This window comes from Notolabrus celidotus, chromosome 16 (genome assembly GCF_009762535.1).
Source record: "Notolabrus celidotus isolate fNotCel1 chromosome 16, fNotCel1.pri, whole genome shotgun sequence".
Classification (NCBI taxonomy): Eukaryota; Metazoa; Chordata; class Actinopteri; order Labriformes; family Labridae; genus Notolabrus; species Notolabrus celidotus.
Window position 1 is genome coordinate 20,840,261 of NC_048287.1, and position 6,954 is coordinate 20,847,214.

The following is a 6,954-nucleotide window of genomic DNA, read 5'->3' on the forward strand; positions in this document are numbered from 1 at the left end:
AACCTTACAATTTAAGTTCTAATTATAATAATACGCCAGATAATTATCCCCAAGTCAACCACAGCAGTAACCAACACAAAGTATTTGAACAACCTTACCATTGACGTTCCAGCATTAAGTTGTTTTGCTCACTTCAAAAATGTAAAGGTCAAAACAGAAGAGAGATGAATAAGAGGAATCACTTTGCCAACAGTGGAAGCTCCAAAGGTGACATAAACTGAAAGTTTGTAACATACTTTTTGAATTAAGTTGAGTTTATCTGCAGTGAGTGTTTGATAATGAAAACAGTACTACTGTGAAGAAAAAGGGTTTACAGATCTGGGTTAAAAAATGGCAGAAAATAAATATCTTTCTATTACCCTCTCATCCTTTCTATTATCCATATCACTGAGAAGCTAGAGCAACTTCTCCTCAGCACCAGTTTTGCATGTTATAGGTTACAAAGCACAGATAGTCTGAATGATAACAGGAGTAACTCCTAAATCCCCTCTAGATGTGCGATGGCCTGCTATCGTACACGCTGGCTGACAGAGCCACTATAATGTTATTAGTTACAGCTGAGTCTTTTCTGCTAAAACAGGTCAAATAGTCTGCTGTGGAAAGTTTCTGCTAAATGTTAAGAGCTATTTTTAGACAAGCTGTTGAACCTACTTTCTCCAGTTGGGTGACACAACTTTTAAAGTTTTTCTTGCATGGCCTACAATATCTTGAATTATAGATATTTAGGGTTTATGAATCGAAAACACCTCAACACAAACCAACAGGGTCCCCTGGATGTTAACAAAGAATAGGGCTTTATTAGACACAGAATGGCATGCTATATTAAAGGGGGCTCTGTTGGAAGAAATGGAAAATGATGCACAAGTGTTTTATTAATCAAGTCTAACAATAATCGTTTCCATGTTTCTACAGTAGCTCAAACCCAAGACTTGCTCTAGATCATTATTTTCCAGTTCAAAGGCTACCTTAAGTTCTCCTACATACTTAAAGGGGAGGGTGAGATGATTGGAGCATCTGTCAGCTGTAAAGTGAAGTGCTAACTCACAGTGACATACAGCTAAATCTGCAGACTGCTAATTTGGAGTTATTTATTCAACATTCAAATTTATGTCTTCTTAAAGCAGCTTAAGGAGTTATCGCTGCTGTCAGACAGAAAACTCATACCTCCATATTTCATTACTTCTTTATATATTAAAAAAATCAATATACTTGGTTACCCTTAGTTCTTGTCAGTGGGCATTACAACATTTCAGCCAATGAAAAGCATAAAAAAAACTTGTGAGTGAATCTTGTTCAGTGTTTTATTTAAAAAAAAAAATATATATATATATATATATATATATATCCTGAAATTGTGGTTATGGAGATACAAGGTTTTAGCCTGAAAGCAGTGTTATATTCTGTAATCATTGTTTTGAAGGCAGTATTAGTTAAACTTAGAATATATACATGAATATTGAACTGTTTCAAGATGCTAACCCCAATAATATATAAATAAGTAAAGAAAGAAACACAAAAAAACATCAATTAATTTTTACTATTTTTCATAACACAATCAGAATTATTATTATTTATTAAATATTTTATTTATACATTTTCAGTGTATAGACAAGTAACACAACTACAGAAAAAATACAGAGGTGGGAAAGACAAGTACACACATGCATATACATACCTACATAAATAAAAAATAAAAAAGTAGAGCGTAAAACACATTTTGTCCTTTATGAAGAGAAATAAAAATATTTTTTGTTGCGTTTTGCTTTTTGGTAACATGAGACAAAATAGGATTTATCCCCCTATTGGACTTCCATATTTCTACATTTCTGACTTCGGCTCTGATTCAAACCTTATTTTCAACATTTTACAGAGCTGTCAACCCTTAGAGAAAAACTAACTTTGCATGAAAATGCTGATTATAGCTATAAACACCCAGTTTTGTTGGTATCTATCAAATGGGGGCCCAGTATTCTTAAAGTTTATCCCCACCCATAAATTTATCTGTAACATGCCAGCTGCCATCAAAGTTTCCTGCCCCTCACTGGTTAACCACCAGTATTGATTTACCGTAATACCAGTTTAACTTGTTGCCAGATCTCCAGCTGGAGAAGCAACTAACTTTTGTTGCCAGGCAGTAACACAGAAACGATGTGTCACAGATAATTTAACTGCATCAGAATTTCACAGCGGCTCTCCATACCCTAATTTCTGGTCAGTGTTGAAACATCATGCAGAAAGCACGGAGAGCGGTCGGTTTGGCCGATAGGATGAGAGAGGCACTTTTCCCAGACTCGCCCCTCCTGAACCAGTTTGCCTCTCTGCCACTCTGCATCCATGAGGGAATAAAAGCAGCCAGTCAGCGGAAACTGGGTTTTGAGGTTTTGCTTTTATGGGAGGAAAAATGATTCAAAGGCTGGTTGTCTTTTCTGTCATAGCATGGGGATTTCAGTCTGGGATTACAGCAAGGTGATGTGTAACATTTGTGAAGTGGAACCTTTGTGTCGCTTCATTTGTCTTTATTTTTTTCCATTCACACACACAAAGCACAGATTTATGTCAGTCTGGACATGTGCAGGGTAGACTGAACTTTCAGAATGACCATCTCTGTGGTAAATTGACAGCAGTTCTGGTAACCTAGTTAAATGAAACCACTGAACATGACTCAAGCAGAATTAGGAGTACATAAAAATAAACTGCAGGCTGTGCTCTGTATTTTAGCTGAGTCATATTTGCTTTTCAGCCACATAGACTAATGAATCCCACCTGGTGGTGTTGGTTGTACGTGTCAGGAGAGGAGTTGACCAAAAAACTGCACTCGGAAGATCTTTCTTCATTGTAAAAAATGTGGTCACAATTTGCAACTTCATTTATTTTCCATAACTAGTCTTACATGCATAAAAACAGTAATTTTAGAAATCCACCTTGCCTGATTTAAACTGTCTCTTTATCTCTCTTTTAGAAACAGTAGAACTTGTGATTGCTTCAACATTTCAAGAACATCTGAAGACACTTAAAAACTAAATCTGACCATTGCTCTTGACTCGCATGATGATCTAAGCCCCACTACATTATAATGATAGTGCCTGATTACAGGCTAGTTGTTTGAAGGATGCTGGAAAATGTAACGTTAGCTTGGATGCAGGTCTGAAGCATAGCTTGCATGCATGTTTTACGGTATGTTTGGTCTTACAAAGCCTCTCAGTAAATTCCTGTATACCACCTTAGTGGATTACTGTTAGGAGCTGAAAAGTGAACTTAAAATACTACCCTTACTTTCCCCTTTTGGACTTAAATGACCTCATCTAGGCTAGATTTATAACTTTTTGTGTTCATAATAATATTGCATTTGCAGACCAACCGCAGACCAAGAATAGGAAATGATATAAGCTATATCAAAAATATAGTTTATGAGCGTATTTCTTCAAATGAAGCTATTGTAATTATCCTATCATCAAACATGTACAATATCTTGGGTTTGGTGTTTTTTAGTGAAATTCTGTTTTTCATGAGCATAATATTCTCAGTTATATATAATGTCTCCACTGGCATCCACCTTTTTTACACCATTGAAATATGATGGAGGTACTGCACAAACCAAACCTCAGCCTCTCAACACAACTGTTTGCTGGTAATTTTAAAGCTTATGTTTGCAATTTACTGTATAAGCTAACATCACAAAGCAACCCATTGTTATGACCTGAGTCAAAAGACATAACAAAAGGTAGAGGATGAGGTGTGTGCTTGTTGTTTGGTGAGAGGAGGTTGTGTGGAGCATGTTGTATGGTGTGAATATAAACACAAAGACACCCGAACCTCACTAAACAAAATCATGTTGAGGGTCCTGTTGAACCTTATGAGAGAGGGAGAGGGAGAGTGAGATAGTGGGTAGACTATCGATCTAACATGTGATACACCTGGGAGACTGGCCAGGTACGCGTTGAAACCCTGCCAACTAGCGACCTGCAGGGAGACAAACAGGACCAGCAGAGGAAAACAGAAGAGCAGGCACTGCCTAAGTGGGAGGGCTGTCAAACCATGGTAAGTTAAAGCTTTTTGGCTAACCCAAATCACAAAATATTGTCTGATTGAGAAATATACAGTATTATTTTGTGGAACAAGATCTATCGCTGTTATATTAGCCTATTACTTAATTTATTTATAAATAGGCTTATATCGTTGCTTAGAGACATTAGGTCTTGGTGCTAATTTTGACCTTTTGTAGGGATGTTTAATTTGTCTCACTGTATTCTATGTTAAAGAGTAATCAAATAATTTGAGTTTAAAATCTTAAACAGAGTTCAAACTGCTATCAAACAAATGTAGAGGTGATAATTTGCCCAGAAATAATAGTCTACAGAAGTGAAGGTAAATTAATCAACCTCTAGAGAAGGACTCGACCTGTGTGGACCCTCTGAGAGTGAAAAATAACTTTCTGATTGTTTTTCCTGGATAGGTAATGAAAATAATCTTGTTGTTAAACGATGTCGATGCAAGGTCATTTAGTTTCAGTTGTAGAGATTATCATCCCATCACAAGATCTTCGTCAGCAGCTTTTCCCTGTTTACCCCACTGAAAGATGGGTGAGGTCAAAGGTCAGACGATATGGGCAGATGTCCAAAATCATGCCTGAAGCTGGAGAGAAAAAAGCCTCCCCTAGGATTGAGCATGACGTCTTACAGTGAGCAGTACTGCCGACTTGCCCTGAATTAATCTGAGTCACACTGACAGTCTGTCAAAGCTGGAAAATAAAGTTAGACTCAAGCACACCTCTGATCTCTGACTCTAAACTTTGGCATTTCCTTCCCAGACAGTCCTGCTGGTACCTGGATGTGAGATTCCTCAGGTGTGCAGCATCAACCGCTTCTGTCGAGCCACGGGATGATTACTACAAAGCGCCATTCACTGTGTCTTCAGAGGGCACACGTCCACACTTACCTTGACCTTATTTAACTCTGTTACAGTATGAACAGGAGCCAAGAGAAGGGAGTCAGCCAAAACTATACAGCATGTAACGCATGGCTGTAGTTTTAGCTCAGCCATAAATTTGACACTTTACCAACATAGGCATTTATTTACTGTGCAAAGTGTGCACCTGCTCCAGAGCTACAACAGACGAGGAGAGGTTTCAATATGCTTTGAACAAAGTAAAAGCCTACCTCCTGCTGCACATTGCATGATGTGCATAAATGAGACAGTAGATTGGATTTCAAATTTTCTCATCTGCTTAAATCTAATGCTACACTGTACATGACCAAGACGAAAGGTACTGGTACTCAAAGGGTTGAAGATGTGGTCAAAAGCAGCAAATTTGGGTTGTGTATCAGTTGTCACTGCTATAAGAAGGCCTCAGATTGTATTTGACTGTGGGCTGCACAGAGCGGTAACATCTTTTAATAATGTGTCAGCAAAGAAGTCCATGGCAACTCGCTGAACATTACCAGATATTTGTCTAATAGTTACAATAATAAAAGTGGATATGAATACCAAACAGCCTCAACTTGTTACGTCCATGTACCAGAACTACTTCATAAGGTTTAGATTGTTGTTCTGGTAAAAACATTATATTCAAGAGGGTTGAGAACTCATGCTTTTGACAAAGAAAGTTACATAAAATGACTCAATCATAGCCCCTCCCACACATTGGTGTTTCTTGAACAGTTTAGGATGTTACCTAGACAAAAATCCACATTAGTAAAAATAGACATTACGTATGCTCCCCTTTCCCTGACAGCTGCCTAATCCTAAGTCTTTGTCATATCTGTTTGGTGTATTTGTAGACAGAGCAGGTCATTTCTCATAGCATTCACTAAAACAAGGTAGTATTCAAGTCTTTTTTTATAAGTATTTTTTTATGATATTGGGGACTTTAAATGGATTGAACATGCATTGTACCCTTTTCACCCTGTACACATTCAAATGTGTGAAATGCGAAAATAGTTATCACTGCAGACAAGTTACGCCTCATCCAAAAGGGCGAAACTGGATGATGCGTGGACTTTATTCATTGGACAATGTCTTTTTGCTATAACTTGTTTTAAAAATCATGTGACTTCTGGTCTCATACAGGGCAGAAACTCTTCATACTTTGCAATCACCCTTTAATGTGCTGATAACATCCATGACTGTAATTCTAAAGGATGCACAATGCAACAAAGACAACAAAAAAAGGTGGTGGAAGGGATTTGGTTTGGAGCCCACAGCTAATTTTTGCTACCTTTGTGTATGTTGTGGCTGTGAGGAGGACCAGCAATGCATGCATGTTTTTTGCTCATCAGTAGTGTTTATATAAACCTTTGAGCTTATTAATGCTTATCAATCAATGATCAAAACTAGTTATTAAAGGAACTTTAAGGAAAATATTCCTGCCCTATCTCTTATGTATGCTATTTTTGTGTAAGTAATAAGTGATCTTTTTTGGAAGGACATTTTCATCCTGTTAAGTTTATTCTTCTCACATAAAATGCTTTTGTCAAACACTCCCTGCACATTAAAGCTGTGTAAGTCTGAGCTGTTTCTGCTCTTCTGCAGGATGCTGCAGACAATTCATTGCCCCTGTGTTGGTGATACAAACAGAGTCAAACAAGGTGACTTTAGAAGATCACAAGTCCACTTCACAGAGTCCACTTAAAGGACTGTCAGCTCCCTCACCCTCCTCTTTCACCAACATAGGTGACTGTGCTGCAACATTACCTGCAGCAGCAGCTGACTCAACTCACTCTACTTCATCCAAATAACGCTCTGTGCATTAGTCGTTTCCCTGCAGATAAACACATATAGGTCATCTCCTGAGTGTTCAAAGCCTATAACATCGCCTATTTTAGATGTCATCCCTCCCAGTCCCTCTCTGACAGGCATGCGCCATCTCCATCCCGATTGTTGGCTGAAAAAGTGGGCAGTTCAGAATTTTTTTTTTTTTTTATATGTGGCATCACTTTCTCTGAACTCCCTTCTTTC